The sequence below is a fragment of the Pollachius pollachius genome, assembly GCF_949987615.1.
Source record: "Pollachius pollachius genome assembly, chromosome: 1".
Classification (NCBI taxonomy): domain Eukaryota; kingdom Metazoa; phylum Chordata; class Actinopteri; order Gadiformes; family Gadidae; genus Pollachius; species Pollachius pollachius.
In genome coordinates this window covers 48724494-48746969 of record NC_136934.1, presented here as the reverse complement: position 1 = coordinate 48746969, position 22476 = coordinate 48724494, and the positions used below count along the sequence as shown (strand labels likewise).

General features: G+C 42.8%; 1 long non-coding RNA gene across 1 annotated transcript in view; it reads left to right on the top strand.

Annotated features, from left to right (window-relative positions):
* Positions 1 to 4162: 4162 nt before the first annotated feature.
* LOC307088148 overlaps positions 4163 to 22476 on the top strand; it is a 93888-nt gene continuing 75574 nt past the window's right edge. The window contains exons 1-2 of the long non-coding RNA XR_013812546.1: positions 4163 to 4279; positions 5816 to 6139. This is a non-coding gene — a long non-coding RNA (uncharacterized lncRNA). The remainder of the gene's footprint in view (positions 4280 to 5815; positions 6140 to 22476) is intronic.

The following is a 22476-nucleotide window of genomic DNA, read 5'->3' as shown; positions in this document are numbered from 1 at the left end:
CCAACATGCATCCCAGCATGACGTAACCTCTGAGCCGACCGAGCCTAGAGAGAGAAATAAGGGCTAATGCTATGTCTGTCTCGGTTACTCATGAGAAGCACCCATTGAATGCCACGTGTTTACTGTTATTCTCCTGTAGTGAAGCTCATATAAGCTATAGTGCAAGAACATGCTTTGGTTCAACAACCGAAGCATACAGGATAACATTGTTGTTTTTCATGGCCATTATACAGTCACCTCTTAAAGGGTGTCCACCTCTTCTCCTTCACCTTATCCCGTTATCATGTTTCCTCTTCAAAGAACACATGAACTCTTATGTTATAGGACATTGTATAGCCCCTCATGCATTGTGTGTGGTACAACAGGAAGCCCATACACTATGGTAGATATGAATGGTGATCATTGCTACCTAGAAGCCATGCTATGCTGTAAGACTGGGTAGAAAATTAAGATATACCTTTATTTCGAGGACCTATTGTTAATATGCACATGCAATCTGGACGGAAATATTCGAAAATGTAAATCTATTCTTCTCTATTCTGTTCTATTCTATTCTAATCTATTCTCCAGACTGTTGTACTGTATCCTTGCCGTCTGGTGTTCAGACAGTCATTGTCTCCCCTCCCCCACTCCCAGACAGACTGCTGGTCTGAGGGGAGGGGCAGAGCGAGCGAGCACTCGGCCAAGGGACCCTCCAGCATAGCTGACAAGCATGTCTGTCAATCTGTGTGAGTGTGTGTGTGTGTGTGTGTGTGTGTGTGTGTGTGTGTGTGTGTGTGGGTGTGTATTACTACGTGTGTACATCTGGGCATGGCGTAGTTATGTGTGTCTGTACGTGGGTGTTTCTCGACATGTGTATGCCTGGGCATGGTCTGTTTTATGTGTGTGTGTCTATGTATGTGTGTGTGCATCTACATGTGTATACCTGAGCATGGTATGGTAATGTGTGTGTGTGTGTGTGTGTGTGTGTGTGTGTGTGTGTGTGTATGTATGTGTGTGTGTGTGTGCATACTCACATCTTACAGCTTAAACGAGAGCTTCTGCTCATATGGCACGTGCCAAATGCTTATTAACAGCATTCGCATGCATATAAATAATGCGGCGATCAGACAGTTTAAGCTTATTGTTTTATATCAGGTGCTAAACCTGGTTTATGGACGGTGCCACGGATGACAAAGTGTAGCTTGTAAAAAATTGAGTTTATTTCTGCTGTTATGGATGCCACAACAACAAGAGCAATTGTAAGTTGTGGCACACATATGTAGCACAGCTTTCCAAATGTATCCCCCTAATTAAATCCTAATGAACAGCGAGCTACATGTTACCCCCTGCTGTAAACCAAAGACAACAGAGCAAAGCGTCACATTCATGAAATATATGCTAACCTGTCACCGCGATTGTTGCCGCAAATTGATTATTCAGGGTAATCAGGATATAGTGTGCATGTAATCACGCTAGTTGTCATTCTGTGTCATCTTCCACAGGATGCAATATTTAATTATATATTGTGTCATTTTTGGATGCAACCAACTAAAAGTATGCCTGTAATGTACGCTATTGTCGAAACATCATCAAAGCGTAATCATATGTGTGTAATTGAACGTTTGTCACTTTGAGGTTCAGTTGATTATGTGCCTCATTATGTATGGAAATTCATTTTTAGTTTACAGGTGTAGGTATTTTGAGTCACGACACAGCAATACTCGGCTGGGTAGCTTGTCGGATTTAAGCAGTCACAACTGCTTATAGCAGGACGTTTCTCAAAAGTCTTTTTCCTCTGGTTCAGGTACACATCATTTTCAAATCTTGAGTACAAGACCATCAGGGTTATCTGAAAAAGTCCCCAAAATCGACCTCATTCCTTCAATCACTGTCACACTGTCACATTCTTTCTTTCACATCTTTCTTTTCAATGCAGTAATTCATTCATGATTGTGGGTTTTGTGAGTTGTCTGTTGCTCAAATAATTGTGCACAATTATGCGAAGGTAATTGTTTTCCAGAGACTTATTGTTAAAAAACAACAAAATCTGAACACTATAGAGTAAGGGTACCATTACTTAACAATAAGTTAACATTTGTTAATGCATTGATTAGCATTATTATATATAATTAGCGTAGGGGTAAGTATGAGGTCAAAGGTTAGGCCTTACCCTTGACCCCTAAACAATGAATATCGCTAGTAAACATGAACACGGGTATTACATGATTGCTATACACATTAGTTAACTGTTACTTAACTGTCAATTAATGTTTATTACTGCATTAAATAGTGTTGATTAATGGTCCCTTAATGTACCCTTATTATAAAGTGTTCCCAAAACAAACACGTAAGCAATACATAATGGCATACATGTTATTGTGGAAATGTATGGGCATTGATCCCAAATAGTGTTAAAGGTAACACATTTAGTCACCCACAATGAGAACAAATCTCTGGAATTAAACAGTATTTTGCCTCAGAAGTTGCTGGCTCCTCTGGTCGAATTACCCTTGAGCAACACACCTAAAGGCTTACTCTCTGGCAGCTGGCTTGTGGCCGTGCCGGGTGGTTGATTTTACATTGTGTGTGTGGGGGGGGGGGGGTGAATGTGTGTGTTGTGTGGCAGGGTTCAAGACGAAGCATTAGTGTCAGTCCATGTATACTATCTCTATGTATTGATGAACGTTTACTGCAGTTGGGTGAGTGCATTTCAATGATACAACGTTGTAAAGTATCCTTGTGGATCCAACACATGTGAAAATGCCTTACTTAACAAAGGGACAATGGAGGTTCATGTCTTCAGCTCTTCACTGAATACAGCCTATTCCTTCCAGTTGGACCATGCCGTAACATCTCTGAGATCATATAAGCAGGGCCCTGATATTCTGCAGGCGGACGACCAGTAGGATCGGACTGGGGGAACATAATTGCTCCGCTGTTGAGTGAAGAAGCATGACGCAGCAGTTTTTCCATTAGGAACGGCTGACCTGCTGCCCTGCCACTGCATGCTGCATCATGAATGCTGCATGTTGCATGTTGCATGCTGAACGCTGCATGGTGAATTCTGCATGCTGATTTCTGTCTGCTGAATCCCGCATGCTGCATGCTGAATTCCACATGCTGCATGCTGAATCCCGGTTGTTGCATGCTGAATGCTGAATGCTGCATACTGACTGCTGCATGCTGGATGATGAATGCTGAATGCTGCAATGTTGGGCATGCGACCTCACGCGTGGCTCAGCTGACTATGCGTTGTGGGAGGTAGAGGCAGCGGGCCGTGGAATATCAGCAGAGCAGAGCTGGGAATACTACTGTACACTATACTGGAGGGGAGAGAGAGAGAGAGAGAGAGAGAGAGAGAGAGAGAGAGAGAGGCGGAGAGAGATAGAGAGAGAGATAGAGAGAGAGGCGGAGAGAGAGAGAGAGAGAGAGAGAGAGAGGGAGAGGTCAGAAGAGTAGATGTTTCTCTCCATGTCTGTGTACATACACTGTCTTGTCTGTCTGCCTCCCTGACAGCCTGCCCATCTGTACATGTGTCTATTATCCTTATTTCAAGTATTTTATTTTTTATAGTCTTTTAGAAGTTCAAGTTCAAACTTCAGAAGACAATAACATTGAAAAGATTATAGATAAACAACGTTTATCACCGCCTGTTCAGATCCGTTTTATCAGGTGGAGCATGTATAGTGATAATGAGCTAACAAACCAACATTTCCATAATGGTGTATGCGGCTTGCTGTTTTTCAGTTACATATCGATCCATTAACGTACATTTTTCCCAATGATGAAACCTTATTATGTATTGATATTTTTGCTATACCTTTATTACCATTCAGACACAATGCTGACACGGTCGTTTAAAGAAGCCTGACAGAGGAAAGTTGCTCAGATATGCTTACGAGCCAATTTTCAATTGACTGCATTTATGAGTAGGTCAATATTCAAAACAGTTGCCAAACTATCGGAACGGAGCGAGATGCTGCTCATGGTAAACAAAGAATAAAAATAAAAAATATATTAAAAAAAGTATAAAGTAAAAATATTAAGAAATAAAGAAATGCACGCTGCATGGGAAGATCAATATCTCTGCACGAACAGAATTCCTTGCCTGTGTTTTGCCTCTTTTTTTGTATTTGGAGAGGGCGGGACTCTGGCTGAGCGAAATGAACAAGGCGCGGCCAAGGAGTCCTGTCTCTCGCACGTGCAGACAAAGGGGACTAAACAACACAAAGCTGTGCGCGCCCCTTCAAACTTTTTCACCACATACGACGTCGCGGGCAAAATCGTGGATGCCAAGGTGAGTTATTTCAAAGTATATCGTGCATCTCTGTGTACTTTTGGAAGAACGCCGATCATTACAGTCCAATAAAAAGTTGCTGATAGTTGGTGCGTCAGCTCTCCAACTTGAGCACAAAGCAGAGACGGGAGGAAAGAGGAGAGATCCCGTTCTTTGTCTGATGCAGGGGCGCGTTGAGAACTTGAGGATGCTGGTGCATGCATGCTTCTTCGTTGTATTTTACGCACGACTCTTTCATTTGACCCCATAGAAACCTGTTTTTGTATTTTAATTGAAATGATTGTTTCATTTATCCCGCCTTTATCTTATGGATGTGAAGTAGGTAGAAGATTCGGCTGCATGTTAGAAGTTAGATGCTGCTGGAAGTTGGTGAATTGCGATATTTACGCACGCTGGCAAAACTCAATAAGAGTTTTTAAATGGTGTTTTACTAACGTAACATAGGGTGCACTGAATATGTTCTTACTACTGAACTTGACAACTCACTTTTCGGGAAATTGAGGAGCGACCATCAGGTGTACTGGGTAAATGACTAAAAAAAAAGGCACAAAGTTCAACTCGAGTCGATAAAACAACATGTAGATTCAACAAGTTATTTTTGGATGGCAGATTTGACCGGTTTTTTGGTTGATAATAATTCATGTGAAGTTGTTTCAGTTGTGGAGACGTGGGGAGCAACAGGTAAAAGTGTCCGCAGCCTCTTTGTTACAGTTAAGGCTCTATCCCTTTGTTCTCAGTCCATACAAAGAACATCGAAATAATCCCACCGTTAACCGGAAAAAGAACAACTTTTGCGTTGTTTCTTGTAATCACTTTTAATTTACAACATTGTTCAGGCAAAATAACAATTTCATTTGAAGTTTTCAGGAAACTTTATGCCCTCAGTTATTTATTTATTTTTTTGGCTCCTACAAGTCAAACTGTCTGGGCACCTTATAACTACTTACGTTGAATGAACCAAAAATACTTTATATTTAGTTCTTATTTAATTAAACATGTTCAGAATGGAATGTGTTACTCATATGAATAGGTTTTTGAATGACTTCCGTCTAGGTTGTCTTATTAAAAAAAGGCCTAGATATGATTTTTCCCGGTAGGGCCTGTTTCTTTTTGTTTGGCCCATATGGACAAAAGCCCCACAGTGGAATTCTATCATTTGTTTGCATTCCACTGCCTAGTGCTGGCCTTACTTCGGCGTTCATTGATGAGGTTAATACATAAATACATCATGTAGTTGAAGTTCAAATACAAACGTTTTCTTACTTTTATGGATTATTATGAATGGTATATCCAAACCAAAACATTTTATCAAAACCTGTTATTCTTTTTAGAATTTCGTTATTTTCAAGTAGGCCTACCTAGAGCCCTTTCCACAAATAATCATTGTAATAACAACCCAATACACACAGTAAACACACAATATTGCGCATCCTTTTATCTTATTTATAAAGTACCCCCCCCACACACACACAACTTTTCATGACTTTATTTCTAGATGAATTCACCTGGAAACTCATTTGTTCTATCTCTTTTCAGATTGTGTGAAAAGAGGAGACAGAAAGGAGATTGCAGTGCTATGTTCATGGAGCTACTCTACAGTTGGCTTCCAACTTCCGACTCTTGGGATTAAACAACTGCAGCTATCTCTTGAAGAACTCACTCAGGATTTAACGTGTACCACTAAAGACCGGCGCGGCGTTTTCCGCACACTTTTGGATTTAAAAAACTCTTGGAAACATTTGGGGATTACAACATGTGCCGATCTTGCTTTTTTAACGTCTTTGAACCTGAAACGTCTGATCTAAAGTCCCGCGGACCGCAGGGTGCATGGCAGTGGATCCTCCTCAGCCTACGAGATGGGTAGGTGACGTCATTCTGGGCCTCGAGGAGCCCGAACGCAGGCTGTTGCTTTCACACTTTGCTCACTGCACCACTGGTTTGTAAAGGCTGTGCGTAAAGCGAGCGTTTTGAGGACTACAACCGCTCTGTATTTGGATACAGTTAAGACATGGCGGTTGGAGGTGTTTTGGGTTTGGTGTAAAACATCTTCCACTGACTTGCCTTGCACTATTCAACGTCATACCAGTAATGGATTATGCTGGCGTCCAGTGATCGGGCGTCCTACGGTTCCGACCGCGCACTCCTCGAGGAACACAACTTACCTTCCACAGTTGATTTTAACACAAGTTGTGCTATGTTGTGTTTCTTGCTCCAAGAAACGTTGACTTGATTGGCTTGATTTTAGCAGGTGGCGGTGGGCGTCTCTTTGTCTCTGTGATGTTGACTGGGCCCTGAGTTGGACTATAATGGGCTACCATAATTAAGCCATTTTGAGATGTAATAATTAAACCAATTTGAAATGCAAAATTAACTCCTAGTAAGAGACGACTATAAGACGATGACAGATCAATAATTGGTAACTAACATGCGTGAACAATGTAACCGGGATACCCATGCTTACAGTTGGATGGGCAAGGCTCATTGTAACCTGTGTGTGGTTGTGTGTGTGTGTGTGTGTGTGTCTGTTGTGGGGGGCATGCGTCAAGGAGAGAAAGGGAGAAGGAGAGAGAGGAGAAACAAGGTGCTCTGGCTCGGCTCTTATCAGTGATGTCATTGAGAGCCAATCGAAAACGTTTGCGTCACCATCCAGGCCCCGCCCCGCGTCGCTGCTACAGTCGCGCGCATCGACGCGCACATGTTTCTACGGTCACATTGTTTGCACGCGCTCCATTTGATCCAAGGATGCTGGCCGTTGTTGTTATTGTTGTTGTTCGGAGTGCACCGACACACAACCACACGCTGCCTCACATAGACAGATTTTCTAATGTTTGGTAAAACATGCTGATATGAGGAAAACACGTATGGATGCTCTTTCTTTTAAATCAACAATTTATATTGATTGTTATTATTATACCTTGTTCAACCAATTATTATTATTACCATCCCCTCACTTCACACCACTTTACTACACTCAATAAAACAACAAATTGTCACCCTGGAATGTTTAATAGTTATAATTTGAAAATGTGGAAAAACAGGGATGCTGATGATAATTATTAAGAGGGAGATGGAACGAGAGTCATGTGCCACATACAGGTCTGACAAGTTGCTATTGTCCATACTTATGCCTATATTCTTCTTATTATAAATCATATATATGTATATATGTATATATATATATATATATATATATATATATAGATAGATAGATAGATAGATAGATAGATAGATAGATAGATAGATAGATAGATATAATTTTCCATAATAATGATGTGCGTGACTGGTACATGTTGTTGATGAGCAAGACATAGCACATTGTCCCCTTGATGGTAGCCAGCCAGCACGCTATCTGAATGGGATGTTTAAACCAGACAGTCTCCAGGCAGTGCTCCAGAAACCACATCCTTCAGTTAGCTCAAGGAGCCCATGATTGGACACCGATGGACACACGCAATCTTTACAACTTAGACTTCGGCACTTTGGGATAATTAATAATGTTCATTGCTAATATTGATCACTGAATCACACCCTTACGTCTTGCCCTGCTACCAATCATGTTGTCTTGCTTGTCTGAATATTTATCACATCTAAGCACTTAACCGATTCATCTTGGAGCGGCTGTAGTTTAGTAACAAGCTAACAAGAGCCATTTGGAGTTTGTTAACAGACACATCCGGCCTTGTGTGACCGTGCTAATACTAATGTGTGAGCAGCTGAAAATGGCCATCACAAATGGCTTCAAGTCCTTCAAGCACCTCCGTATATCACGTGCCATTGCGTGCTTCATCGCATTCTGTATCGGTGATGCGATTTGGACCAAGGGGCGTTCTGCTCTCCCTATGATGTTCTGAATCGCCACTCTAGTCGTTAATGCGTCAGTGTTTGGTTCAAAGTGTCTCACTGCGGCATGACTTTGTATGGTGTCTAATATTCATCCCCATGGCGTCAGAGTATATCTCCTCTATCCCATGAGCCACAATACTCAGTTTAAACCAGATTATTTTTTGCCCCTTGGACACAGGGAATTAAATGAAATAATTGCGGCCATGTATATATATATTTTTTGTGTTCATTTTTGTATGAGTATTTGTATCCACTCAGATGATTTGCATCATATTTTAGATTCTTATGAGAAGCCTACAGTCATTTACAGCTCAGACAAGTATCTCATTGATTTTGAGTAGTAATCAGCTAGACACTGTTTGGCCTATCTGTAAGCAGATCTCAAGCTGTAATGTTTGCTCTAAATAAACAGAGGCCTTAATTTACTCAGACATACTATGGTCACCCCTAGGAAAGATCTGATTTAGTTCTGTAACCACTCGCCTCAGGTGTGGAACATAATTTGGGTTTTGTATAGTTTGGAGGCATACGTCTTCTGCGTGTATGTGTATAAATATACAGATATCCTTGAAGGGGACTTGAAATCCTCCTCTTTATCTTGCCCTCTTGCGCTGTGTCTGAAATCATTACATATGATGTTAATCCTGTTGCATAAGATAACAATAACTGAAGGACAATTGTGAACTGTAGGCAAATATTCACTTTCTTATTTAAGTCCTGTGCCCGGGGTGTGCTTAGCTTGGTCCGCTTCTTTAGCTAGAGTTCCCAAGACCCTGATTCCCAAGACTCTACACACTAGATCAGACCGTCTTTCATTACGAGAGTTTCACTGCTCGTTGCTGCCCCTTCTGGTGCAGTACTGGGCGCCTGTGGCTTCACTTATCTCCATATCACTTTGAAGCCGGCTTTAGTCATGAATGCCTTGCAACTGTATAATGAATAATACACTTAGATACATGGTGTCTAACCGAATAACACAAGGTAATAATTTTCCCCTTGAGCAACAGTCTATCACTAATTGAAAGTGGAAAGGCTATAAGCTTTCTCGCTCTGTCTGTCTCTGTCTCTCTGTCTCTCTCTCCCTGTGGCCCTGTCTCTGTCTCTCTCTGTTTCTCTCTCTGTGTCTGTGTCTGTCTCTGTCTCTCTCTCTCTCTCTCTCTCTCTCTCTCTCTCTCTCTCTCTGTCTCTCCCTCTCTCTCTCTCTCTGTGTTTCTCTCTGTGTCCCTCTCTATCTTTAACCAGTTTGCCTTCAAAAGACAGTGTCAAACAACACTGGCTGCCATGATATGACACATACACAAGGAAAACAGGATAGTGGAGTGGGACCAGAGCCAAGAGGGACCTGGGAGCCATGCTAATTGCTCTTTCAGGTTTTGATTTGATATGTGGGATAGCCAGAGTACTTCATTGAGAGGACCCCAAATGATGCTACCCCCAATGGCGAACACGTGTCCGAAACGTGGGTCTTTTTGAGCACATGGGGTGACGAGGACAAAAGTTCATTTCCGTTTGAATCCGTCTATAAACAACCTATTCTGTCCTGTTGCCAACAGAACTGGTTTGGCTTCCTTGTGTCGTTTTCAGTTTCTGTGAATTGTGAGTGGGTTTTGTTATAATTGCATTCATATTTTCTTGTGTGTGAATAGAAGTACGGCCGCCTCCGGTTGAAAAACAATGGTCCTAAATCACAGCCAGACATGGATCACGAGGAGTCAGCCGTGTAAAGAACAAATGCATAAAACAAAGATCAAAACATCATTTCGGCTTTCAGAAATTAATGTTCTACTGCTCGTCTGACTGGCACAGATAGAAGGCGTTTGTATTTGTTTTGTGGATAAAACAATGTCATATCCTGTAGCCAGTTGGCTGTCTGGGAATTAGGAGTTTACTTGTTGCCCTCATGAATGCACAGCATGCCGCTGTCTGAGCAAGTACTGCTTATCCCTCCCCCCCAAAGACAAATCTTCTATTCACACACACACACACACACACACACACACACACACACACACACACACACACACACACACACACACACACACACACACACACACACACACACACACGCACACACAGACACACACACCTACGCAGAGCAATAAACGAGCATCCAATATCATTGTGTTGTAGACAGACAGACTGTCAGAAATGTTTTCTTTTATGACAGATCTATCTCCTGGCACATTAGGATTTGTCTGGAAACAGAAACACACTCAAACACACGCACACACACACGCACGCGCGCACGCACGCACGCACGCACACAGACACACACACACACACACACACACACACACACACACACACACACACACACACCTTTTTTAAATATGAAGGCACATTGTGGACAAATAATGCCAGCAGTGTTTGACTGCTGTGGTGTCTCTTCTGTGTTTACCGTGGCTCAATATTGAGAGCGATTCCTTATTAACATTCTGATGAATGATGGAGAAGTACCATTCCTATTATTAAATCGAGCACACAGATAACTCCACTGGCGAGGAATGTAAACACCTCTGGTCATCTGCAATTGTAGATTATGTGAAAAATATGAAAGAATAGCATTTCAGCGTGAATTGGTTTGCTTTGGTTTGTTGCTGAAACCGAGTGGTAGGTTTCAGGTTTTCCATAGGGTATTTGAAGGCGAAATTGAGACTCAGATGGCAAAAATATGTTTTTCTTTTTTTCTTATTGTATTACATATTTCCGCAGGTGCATTTCTCTATGAGTGCACATATTTCACAAGAAGTAGCACAAAAGCTTCTTGGTAAAGGGCACTAAAAGGGGACCGCAGCCTCTATCTCCATGTGGGTGCACTAACCTGCTCCATTCATTTACCTGACACAGGATGACACAAAAGCGCCGCGACCCCCCCAGAGGCATGTGGTGGTCCGCCATGACTGACGAAGAGGTCCTCAAATGGATGAGCAAATGCCTTTGTTCTGAAATCATGGATTTGTGTTGATATGCAATGCTTTGCAGCTCTCGATTTTTTTACTTTGTGTTTATTTCCAGCCAATATCCATTAAGCTCACAAGTGCCCTAAAGCCAGACTTCTTTCACAGTACATCAAAACAGATATAAAATGTCCTTTTACAAAAGCTTTTATTGTGGCGGTTCTGTTGTGCCGACAAAGCATCTATGTAATGTGAGATAGCGTCATGTTGCTAGCGAGAGTCAGCCTGACTGCAGTCAAACGATGATGAGTTTGTTGACACGTCGGTACGGAGAGACAGAAGGCCTTTAGGTCCACAATATCTGATTATTATATCAGATAATTGTGTTTTTTTTATGACGCCTGCTGGCTTTATCGTCCTATACGGTATTTACAGGCGAGCGCAGGGTATAGATGGTAGTAATCTATACCTCTCGCTCTGTAATCAGTAGTAATATAGTGCCAATGCTTTTATTTTTTATGTTTTTTTACTGCGGCCAATAGCTCCTGTAATAACTGTAATAACTAAAGTCCAGGGCCTGGTACTGAATGGGATCCGTCATGAGGGAGATTGCGGCGGGATGGAGCGAGATAAGGCCTTTACGAGACGGATCCCATCCATTTACAGTAGCCGGAGATAACAAGCTTCCAAAGGGTTAACAGTTTGCAGCTGCCACGTTGGGTTTTACGCAATACGGCCATGGACACAAGCTACCCTCGCGTCACTACTTGACACTTTAATCCATGATAATGGCACTGAATGAAGATGGCCTCCGATGTACGACCCCGGCCCACAGGGGACACAGCCGAGACGATGGCTCGCACGTGAAAACCAACTGACGCTTTCACATGGTTAGCTCACAGACGGCTGCGTTGGTTAATTCAATCAATCCTCTTGCCGTATTAGGGGAGGTTTGAACACAGCTCTGCAATCACATCTGTGTGTTTTTGAAATCATTCAGAGGCAAATTACACAGTTAATAACCAGTGGCTTGAGTGAGATTTGTTGTTATGGCAACATAACCTTATTTTAGAGACAAGCATACTATGAAAAATAAATCCTTGAAATTCTAATTATGAATTCCCCTGTGATTATATATATATATATAATATGTATGCATGTGGCAATAATGATGCAAACAAATCAAATTCCCATGTCCAGGATTATGTTGTGCATGCTGGAAGAGCAAAGAAACATAACTTTTAGAAAGTAAGTAGAAGTCTAAGTAGAAATACTTCTATTTCCTGGGGGCGGTTAAGACATTTGCTATGGAGGTCAATCCATAGGGAATGAAATGATCTAAGATGCTTCAGCCAAGCGCATGTCAGAATCTAGCTCTCTGGAAACCAGCCAAAGTACTATCAAGGTCCAATGTCCTGAATAATGTAATGCTGTTATTAGAATGACATAGAACTGGGCAATATCACGTGTCGGATCAAATTCCTTGATAGACAATTTGTGGTTTTAATGATTTGAATAAAGAGTCAATTTTGAATTGACTATGACAGAATTTTGAAGCCGAGTCTGAAAATGCAATCTTGGTGATGCATTCCAGCATTTGATACCAAGGTAAGGAATTTTAGATATATGACGATATTACCAAAATCCCTGATTTTTTTTCATATCAGGCCTTCAGTACAAGTTATATATTTCCCATCTCTCCAATTAGGAATGGAGGCTGTCAGTTATTTTCTCTCTTGATTAAACTCCTTACAAGAGGACAGAGGGGTATCATAGGAATGAGTTATGTTTTGGAGTTGGATTCCCATTTGGTCTCTGTGTTGACACCATGATGGAGTGTGGCTCTCCATCTTCCATTCACACTGTAGTCTCGGCCCTGACCATCACATTGATGAATGGGCGGACAGGTGGACTGAGAATAAACCACTCCAACCTATTACATTTCCTGCTTCAAAACCCATTCCATCTGAGAAACCGAAATGGGTCCCCAAAAAAGAAACTGTTGCACCACCTTGATAAAAAACGAAATCAACATGGTTCTACATAAATGTATATAACTTCATATTAAGAAAAATCTAAAGGCCAATAATGACATGCTCAACCTTTTCACTTCTCTTTATCTAATTGTCTTGCTTGGTCTCTTTGGCTCTCTCTCTCTTTGCCATTTTTTGTCACTTTGGATGTCCTCTCTCTCTCCCTCTCTCGCTCTATCAAAGCCAAGAGTGATGTCACTCCCACCCAGATGGCTGCAGTGAGACAGCACTCAGTTCACCGCCAGTTCAACGTGCTCTGCGATTACGCAAATGAAACCCCGGGCAGAAACTGTAATTGTCATCGTGACAGCTACAATGCCAGCTGAAAACAGAGCTGTTACACTACAAAACTTTAGGCACCGATTTGCATCAACTTTTAAAGGGCAACACCGACCCCGGAGACAAGTCGGTATAGTCTTTGTCTATTTTTAGTTGACGCCATTTCCCCGTGTTTCAAACCTTTTGGAAAATTGAAAACAAAATGTAAATGCCAGCATGTATCGTTTGTGGAAAAAAAACTATTTTCAGCAGCGGGGAAGCATCAAATAATATGCTTTACCAATGATGCATCACAAAACGCACCATTCTTGTTCGACGGGTTGCAGACATGTGGGATTGTTCCGGCATCGTCTCTCGATCTCCGGGGCCAGGCCACGCAGAGCCTCGGCGTACAGAAAATCTCTCCGCCGAGGCTTTTCTGTCCACAATGACACGTCGTTACAACCGCTGACTGGCTGTATTTCCGCTGTTCCCCGCTCTCGCTCTCTCCGGTCACTGTAGTCTTTCCCACACTTCAACATCTGTTGAATCGGCCGCCCCTCGTTCTGTTGCTCATCCGTATCCCCTCCTTCTCATTCTGCTCTCCTGCTCGTTTACTTTGAGTGTTATTTCTAGACTTGTCTGAGTTTTTTCCTGCTCATCTGAGTCTCAATGTTTGCCATAGAACAGCTCGTAACGTTTTTGTAGAGCACATTGCTTGTGGGTGTTCAGCTTCACTAAAGGAGGATGGGTGGTGCACCAGGAAAGGAACAGGGCGTGGTGCGTGAGTGCATTTATTCGGATCTACTTTCCCATGCTATCATGTTATCTTCATTTCCTTCTGCGCAGTTCAGAACATTCAACTTTATCTGTTGCTGCTTTAGATACTTGGTCTGCATATGCCTGGTTTCATTGGCCAAACTTAGGTCCTGAAGATCCTGAGGCAGTTTTTATATATTATATTTCTCTATTAAACCCCGCCTTGAACCTTGAAAACGAGCACACCCTGCCCACACATCAACCATCCCCTTCTCTATATCAGACCGTTTATCAGTCTGTGTATCGGTGTCCATTCCTCTCTCTACAGCTCTCTCTCTCTCTCTCTCTCTCTCTCTCTCTCTCTCTCTCTCTCGCTCTCTCTTTCTCCCTTCTTCCCACAGTAGTATCAGTTATACAAACCTCTGCCTGTGACTGCTACTGATCAAGAACACACACACTACACTCACTACACTACATTGTACACAACCACTTCCAGAGACACTGTCGGCCCTGTGGCGTGATGGTATGGCCGTCAGCTCAGGTTACCTCTGCATCTCGCATCATCTCACGGCGGCGCCGCCGGGGGTCGGCTCAGCAGCGCCGTTTGAAATCATCCGATCGGCGTGAGACTTTGACTAATCAGACGGTTCCTACTATCGTGTTACTGCACTCGGAGAGTAAGCCGTCTACCTCACACCCCGGTCGGAACAAGGGCTCGCAGTGAGCTGGTTTCAGATGACTGTAGTCAGGCGTTATGGTTATGACACTGTGCGTCATTGTGTGAAAAACTAAGGACAGCCACACAATGGTGAGTGAAGATGGATTCCCATCGAGAGGGGACATTCTGTGCCTCATCTCACTTTGAAATGTATATATCTATCTGATACATACATATCTACATAAAAAAAACTGATATATATGTATGGGATCTTGATCGTGTGTGTGTGTGTTTGTTTGTTTGTTAGAGAGAGAGAGAGAGAGAGAGAGAGAGAGAGAGAGAGAGAGAGAGAGAGAGAGAGAGAGAGAGAGAGAGAGAGAGAGAGAGAGAGACCAGGGTTGGCATCCATATAATAACATACAGTGCACAAAGTATTTAACCCTTCTTAAAGTTACCAGATTTGTCCGTATTAAAAATGACTTAAATGTCTTTCCATCCTGAGGTAGATTCGCCCCAGGTTGCTGGACGACGTCCATGAGCCGCAATCTCTCCCAAGACCGTTCTCCTTTAAAGCTTTGACTTTGAACACTGTTAGGACATCTCAACGGCTTCACTCTGCGCTCATCGTCCTTCAGTGTGAACTCTCTCCCACACTGGCCTCATTTCGCCGGTATGTGCAGTGCAGCGGACTGAATGGGACTCTCTTGTGGAGTCTCCCCGTATTGTCCCCCCCCCATCCATCCATCTTCCCTCGCTTCTGAACGCGCCGCCCGGCCCCCGCTGATGAAATGCGTTCGCCACAGCGGGCCGCTGCCATCGCCACCCCGCGGGGTTTCCCGAGGCGTTGGCATTGGGCTCCGCCGCCACACATAGTGCCGCTGAATACCAGCCAGGAAAGCTCCAAGTCTCAAATCTTTGTTTCATTAGACCGCAACACCGTGTCACAAATCCGAGAGGGGGTTGACCGCACGTTTTTCGGCCGAATGCCAGACCAGTGCCTTGACAGTTCTTTGTAATGGTTTCTCTCTCTCTCTCGCTGAAACACCGGAATTTGTTTTTATATAGAGCTCTCGATATGGTTGACCGCAGCGCGCCTCCGTGCCACTCCCGGCCACCGAACTCTGTACTGTAGCCCCGTCAAAGTGATGGGTGTCATCGCGCTGGCTTTCCTTAATGGTGTCCTCTTCTTAATAAGATGCTGAGTTTACAGGAAGGCTTGACCTTGTCACTGGCTGGGTGGTATGACGCATCGGCAAACTCCTCACTGTTTCGTTCCTGTGTATATGGGTGTTTTGTTTCACTGTGTTCCTGTTAGCCTCTCCTTTTTTTGGGGGAAATTTGTCTGTTCTTGAGTTCCCGCTGTTTTCATTGGTGGATGCTTACCAATGAGGTCTAAGCGGACTTCAGAAAAGCCTTGTCGGTTTCACCTGTGCGGTTTCTCAGGCTCTCTCGCTTTCCCGCCTGTTAGCTTAGCCTTTGTTTGATTGCCGCCTGGGGTTGAATGCCTCCGTTGGTCACTTGTTTTAGTTTTACTCAGCCGTTTCTCATTGTTGACAGATTTTGTCTTGTGCTTTTGTTCGATTCAATATAAGTTTTGGTCAGTCCTGCAAGACACTGGTAGTGGTGAGCAGCCTTTCATTATTTATTTTTTGTTGAGCTATGGAGCTAGGCTTACCTTAAGTTTTTCTGTTGACGCATGAGAAAGATTATTTGGTTGCAGGTAAGTCCAGTTGTCTTTATTATCTTGGCCTTGGTTTTTCTGTTTTTTTTACACCTGATTCGTCATGTTCAAGTTATCCCATAGAAGGCTATTTTTTCTTATTTTCATGATTTTTCACTTTCCTTCTGTCCTGAGAATGGCTCCATCACATAACAGCGGTTAATGAAGTATGCATGGAGCATTTATTTTTCTGTCAAATAATTTCCCAACACAAAATTTGGGACAGATTGTATGAAAACTCTCTAAAAAATAATGTATTATGAATGTCAGGCTTTTTCAACAGAATATTGAATAATGTTTTTGTAATTCAGTAAAAGAAAATTCAGAGGTTGAAAAGTTTTCAAATCAGTCTGAACTGCACATTTTTTAAGAAGCAAAAATACCACTTTTCTACTGTGTAGCGAGCCTTCCTTAATCTAACCAAAGGCGAGGACCATTCGAGTAACCGTGTGTTGTGCAGTTGTGTGTGGTTCACCAAAGTGTCTACGCTCATGTTTGTGTGTCCCATGTATTGGCAGACATGTCCAAAAGGTAATCTCAAAAGCAGTGCACTCTGTTTATGCATGTTCAGATCAGGATGTGAACTCAGCCAGAACATTAGCAGGAAAAAAGAAGCCTTCTTAGTCCTTTCAGGTCCCCTACCTTCTAAGCCTTTGTTTCAAACCCGGGCGCCCATGTGGACCATGGGAGAGAGTGGAGGGGAGAGGGGGGGGGGGGGTCCTTTTTGAAGTCCAAATGTTCTCATCTCATGCACTATTAAGCGAAGCAGTGAGGTGTGTGTTTTGGGCAACACAATCTTTCCCCCTGTAGCCTCAGGGCTTGTTGCACAGGGACATGCTTGATACAGTCATACATGGACAAACAAACACACACACACACACATGTATGGACACATGTACACATGGACACACAGACACCCACACACACACACACACATACACACACACACACACACACACACACTAAACTAGGTGTAATTCAAGTATCTTTTTCAAGACGACATCTCTTCACACCTATATAATAACCAAACTTGTAACGCACACACACAAACACACATACACACACACACACACACACACACACACACACACACACACACACAGCCTCAGGGCCCTACACCACACAAATACCCACAACGTAATGCAAGTCAAATGAATCCTCGTCTCCTCTTACTTGGTCCATTCCAGCCGAGAGACTAATGAAGCCTCTTTTAATATAGAGTTACGGTGCAGCCACTAATGCCCGTATTTACATTCCATTTAAACTTTTGACCATAGGGGAAATGTATGACGTTACATTTCTGGTCTTTTCATTTCATCATTTCGGCCCGGGCCTAATGTAATTCACACCGAAAGAAATATGGTCTGCGTGTGTGTGATACGGTCTATTACAGCTCTGATGGGAACGTTGGCATTTGCGTACGAGTGCTTGATGATGGTGGTGGTCTGTGTTGTAGTTTAGGGCGTCACAATGTGGAAGAGTGGTACGGTATGGTAGCTACATCTTTTTTTTTTCATTTGATATTGATACCTATCAATATCCGCCAGATGAATTCAATTATTATCAAAGACTTCAACTGAGCTTTATGAAATCGAAGTGTGAAGCGATCTAATTCAATCAGAGTATAACTTACTAATCATTAAGGAAAACTCTCAATATGAATTTAAGAAAAAAAAAATGGGAATCCGAAAATGACTTATTAGGCTATCCTTATCTAATACAGAAGGATTTTCACATTAAAGGTGCTTTAGATTTAGCAGCTATAATTTGAGTGTAATGTGGTAGAAGTGCCATCGCCATCCGTCAGCTAATAATAAGAGAAATGCTCTCCGAGATTATCTGTTTCGAGTTGACTGCCCCTCCCTCTGTTTGAGCCCTTTCAGATTTGAGACTGCTCCGGGCTCATTTCAGACCAATCAGGGCATCTCTTCCCTGATTGGTTTTGGAAATCCACCTTGGCTGTCATTCACAGGTGCAGGTGAAAAGCAACACTTCCTTCAGGTGGTGTCGGGGGGAGGGAGCAGAAAGGGTGGGGTGTTTTTTAATTTCTTTAGTTTCTAAATCTTCTGCTCTCTCTCTTCAATAACTCTCAAATCTTTTTGAGAGCTAATGAATTTTAATGATCAAAATCACCTTTTTCAGAAATATATCTATAAATCAACCGCAACAAAAGGTTAAAAGATGTGATGTTTTTTAAACAACCAACCTAGTCTGTGAAGCAATTATTATTAATCTGTAAATTAATTGCTGGACACATTTTAGTAACCTTCTTCAAATATTCATTTTCAGAAGCCCAATGTTCATAATCCTTGAGCTCAACGCAGGCTTACATCCCAAGCATGCCTTTCCTGAATAAAAAATATAAGCTAAACAAAGCAACAAAAAAAAAAGGTTCAACCAGGTACCACAAGATGAAATATTTGAATTCCTGAGCAATAACGCTTTCAGGGATAAATATAGCATACAAGATAGGAATTGTTTTCTCTGGCGACATACATGCCAGGTTTATACCCTTGCCTGGAGCTGGCTTGGCTGACCACTGCTCTGAAGATGAAAGGTGAGATTTGAGAGGGAGGGAGAGAGAGGCAAAACGCAGTGAACAATTATCCCCAGCAGAGGTGAATAAATCCAACCTAATAAATTCTGTTCCATGGAAATGGGTTTGAGGTGTTTCTATTAAAAAAATTAGAAAAAAATTTGCTAATGCGACGGCGATAAAGGGCTTTAGGAATTATATTGCCCTTACTTTCTTGCGAACACACTCAAATCCATCCCACACTGAGCATTATTTATCAGTGTCCTTGGTGCTTTTTGCGCAAGTAATATTTTAAGGAAGATGGCATTATACAAGGATTAAAAGGAATCATGCGAGGAATTTATTAACTCATGAGCCAGCCAGCCCTCTCAAGCTTAGCCTGAAATGAAAAACGTGAACGCAATAACCGATAATTATTTCGCAATTTAGGTTGAATCCAGGAATGTGTGGAGATGTCTGGTGCGAGGTATGTGACGGCAGGCTAGGCGGGGACCACTCGCATTTCATGTCATTCACTGTACGTTGAAAAGTAACGACATGATTCACATGCCAGGCTTTTCACACACTGACCTGCTTTCAACCACACACACCTGTACACGGCGGTGTTATTGTGGGAGTCCACGGAGACATCGCTGGGCTGCCCCCTGCACGTGTGTGGTGTGTTTTCGCCCTTGACAGTTGGCAGTGGAGAAAGGTACGGGAGTGTGTGTGTGTTTTGTGTGAGTGTGTGTGTATGTGTGTGTGTGTGGGTTACTCTTAAAAGAGGAGCACTTGCTGCTCCCGCCACTCCCTTGTTTATTGTTTGTTTGTTCACATGTTAATGTGGCGGAGCCTCGGTGCAATGCGTTGTCACGCATCGAATCAAGCGCACCCACGCGCACATACACGCACACACACACACACACACACACACACACACACACACACACACACACACACACACACATAAGAGTGGACATACAAACACACACACACACACACACACACACACAGACAGACACGGACAACGACACAGACACAGACCCACACACACACACACACACACACACACACACACACCCAAAAGAGCGGACACACACACACACACACACACACACACACACACACACACACACACACACACATACAAGCGGACACACACACATACGAGCAGACACACATACACACACACACAAACACACAACCACACACATGCACACAGTAGTAGCGGGCTGACAGCTTTGATGCGGCCAACAAACTAGCATGCTACACTATTCTACATCGCTCTGCCAACATTCAGGTACTGAACAGCCACTGGGCACACTTTTTTTGTCTGTATTCTTTGAGGGACAGACTGAGGAAGTGAGCGTATGTTGCAGGTGCAGATGGCTCACGTTTTTAGGGGCTCCATTTATGCTAATGCGTGTGGCGTCCGAAGTGCGGTTTATTCATGAGCGTGTCTGATGGTGGCGGCGGGACATCGTGGCAGGGTTTCTTTGTGTCTGCGTTGCAGACGCCGTGGTACAGAGAGGGGTGTCGGTGATGGAAGAGGTCCCGTGTGTGTGTGTGTGTGTGTGTGTGTGTGGGACGTGCACGATTTCATTTGGTCATTTACTTTGAACACTCAGTGTGTCAGATGAAAGCAAGTGTATTCAACGAAGAGATCGTTGGTTAAATACACCTTCTTGACATCATTGGACCGCAACACTGAGTTTATAGACACACACATGCTTTGAGGTTAACCAGCACTAGTTTAGAACCTCAGCAATGGTGGTCCAAATACAGGATATGCCGGTTGATGTTGTCATTGGATTTTTGTACGGTAAGTGACATCACCCTAGCCATGTCTTCCACTCTGAAACGTGTCGTTGCAGGTGATGACACAATGCTTTCCCATTTTCGTTTTGCTTTAGTTAAGGCAATATTTTATTGCATCATAACCTTTTCCCAAAATTGTTTTTCTGTTTGTGTCTCTTCTTTTCCGAGTTACGATTTTAATGAGGACTCGGTGTCAATTCCAGACACATGTCAAAGGACACACACATGCAAGCATGTACTCAATCACACACTCACGCACACGCACACGCACACACACACACACACACACACACACACACACACACACATACACACATACAGAGGGCCTATGAGTGACTGAGCAGACTGTGGGTAAATTCTTAATGAGCACAAAGACTGCGATGGTCTCTCAGAGTTTAAGCCAGCAACACGCACGCTTGGCAGAGAAAACCTTTCTTGGCTAAAAATACACGCACGACTCTTTGTGTTTGTGTGGGCGTGTGTGTGTCTTCTTACTCCGTTGGTTGAAACCTTTTCTCTATAAATTGCGAGTTACATGTGAGTGTTTGAATTATTAGTGTGTGTGTGTGTGTGTGTGTGTGTGTGTGTGTGGGTGTGTGTGTTTCTTTCACCAGTAATGGCCCAAATGTTGCATGATGGGAATAGTTCACTGCATTCCCTATTTCATGCACTCACACTGCTTTCATTTCTTTTATTCGGGGAAGAAAGGAACAGTTGAAAGTAGCAATAGGGGTCATTTTCAGTTGAAATTTTAGCGCCCCAGCTGTTCACTCAAAGCAAAGCCGAACCGCGGGATAAATGGAAATCATGAATATATCAAAGTTGTGGACCCGACACACGTGCCTAAAACACTTTGCAATGAGATAACAGGACTTGACAAATGGCGGCTTTTTATTTTAGTTGATTTGATGCTAGCAGCAAAATAATGGTGTTTGCTGGAAGAAGCTGCTCTGATCAGCACAAACCTTCTCCAGAGCTTTATTAGGTATCTCTAATGTTATTCGCTCAATTATTTCTATTTTCTTTTGGTAATCTATAGTCAATAGAAATGTCAAACGAAATCCCATTCCTGCAATATGTTTGACAATCAAAACACAATGGACAAATGTAGTTACATGGCTGATTAGATGAGTTTATATGGCATCTCTATGAGTTTTGGAGGACCTTGATAGTTAGATATACATTTTGGGCAATTAGCAGACACTTTTAACCCTAGCGACTTCCGTTGCACCCCAAATGTACACAATAAGTACATTTGTCAGAAGAAAGAGAAAATCAATATATAGCTGTCGGTACAGGTTGTTCATAGAACCAAGTGCCAAGCACTTACAATTGTTAGGTGAACCCATTCCCTATATACAGATAAGATGCTACACAATGCTAAGTACTATTTTGAAGTGAAAGGACGTACAACAAGTGCAAGGACGATATAAAATGTCGGCCTGATACCTCGAGCAAATGTTTTATTTGTGGGTTATTTTGGAAGCCTTTTAAGCATCATTATAGTTCTAAAATAGCCGACCAGAGCTTTTAACAGACCACATAATTTAACATGGCCCTGCCAGTCTCGTTTTCCTAAATTAATTACGCCCTACGTTTGCCAGCCTAGCAAACTCTCAAGGCTATCCCTCCCATGGCTGCTTGTATAATGAAAGAGACTAGTTTGGAGAGGAGTCGTTGTGGAAATGTGTCATGA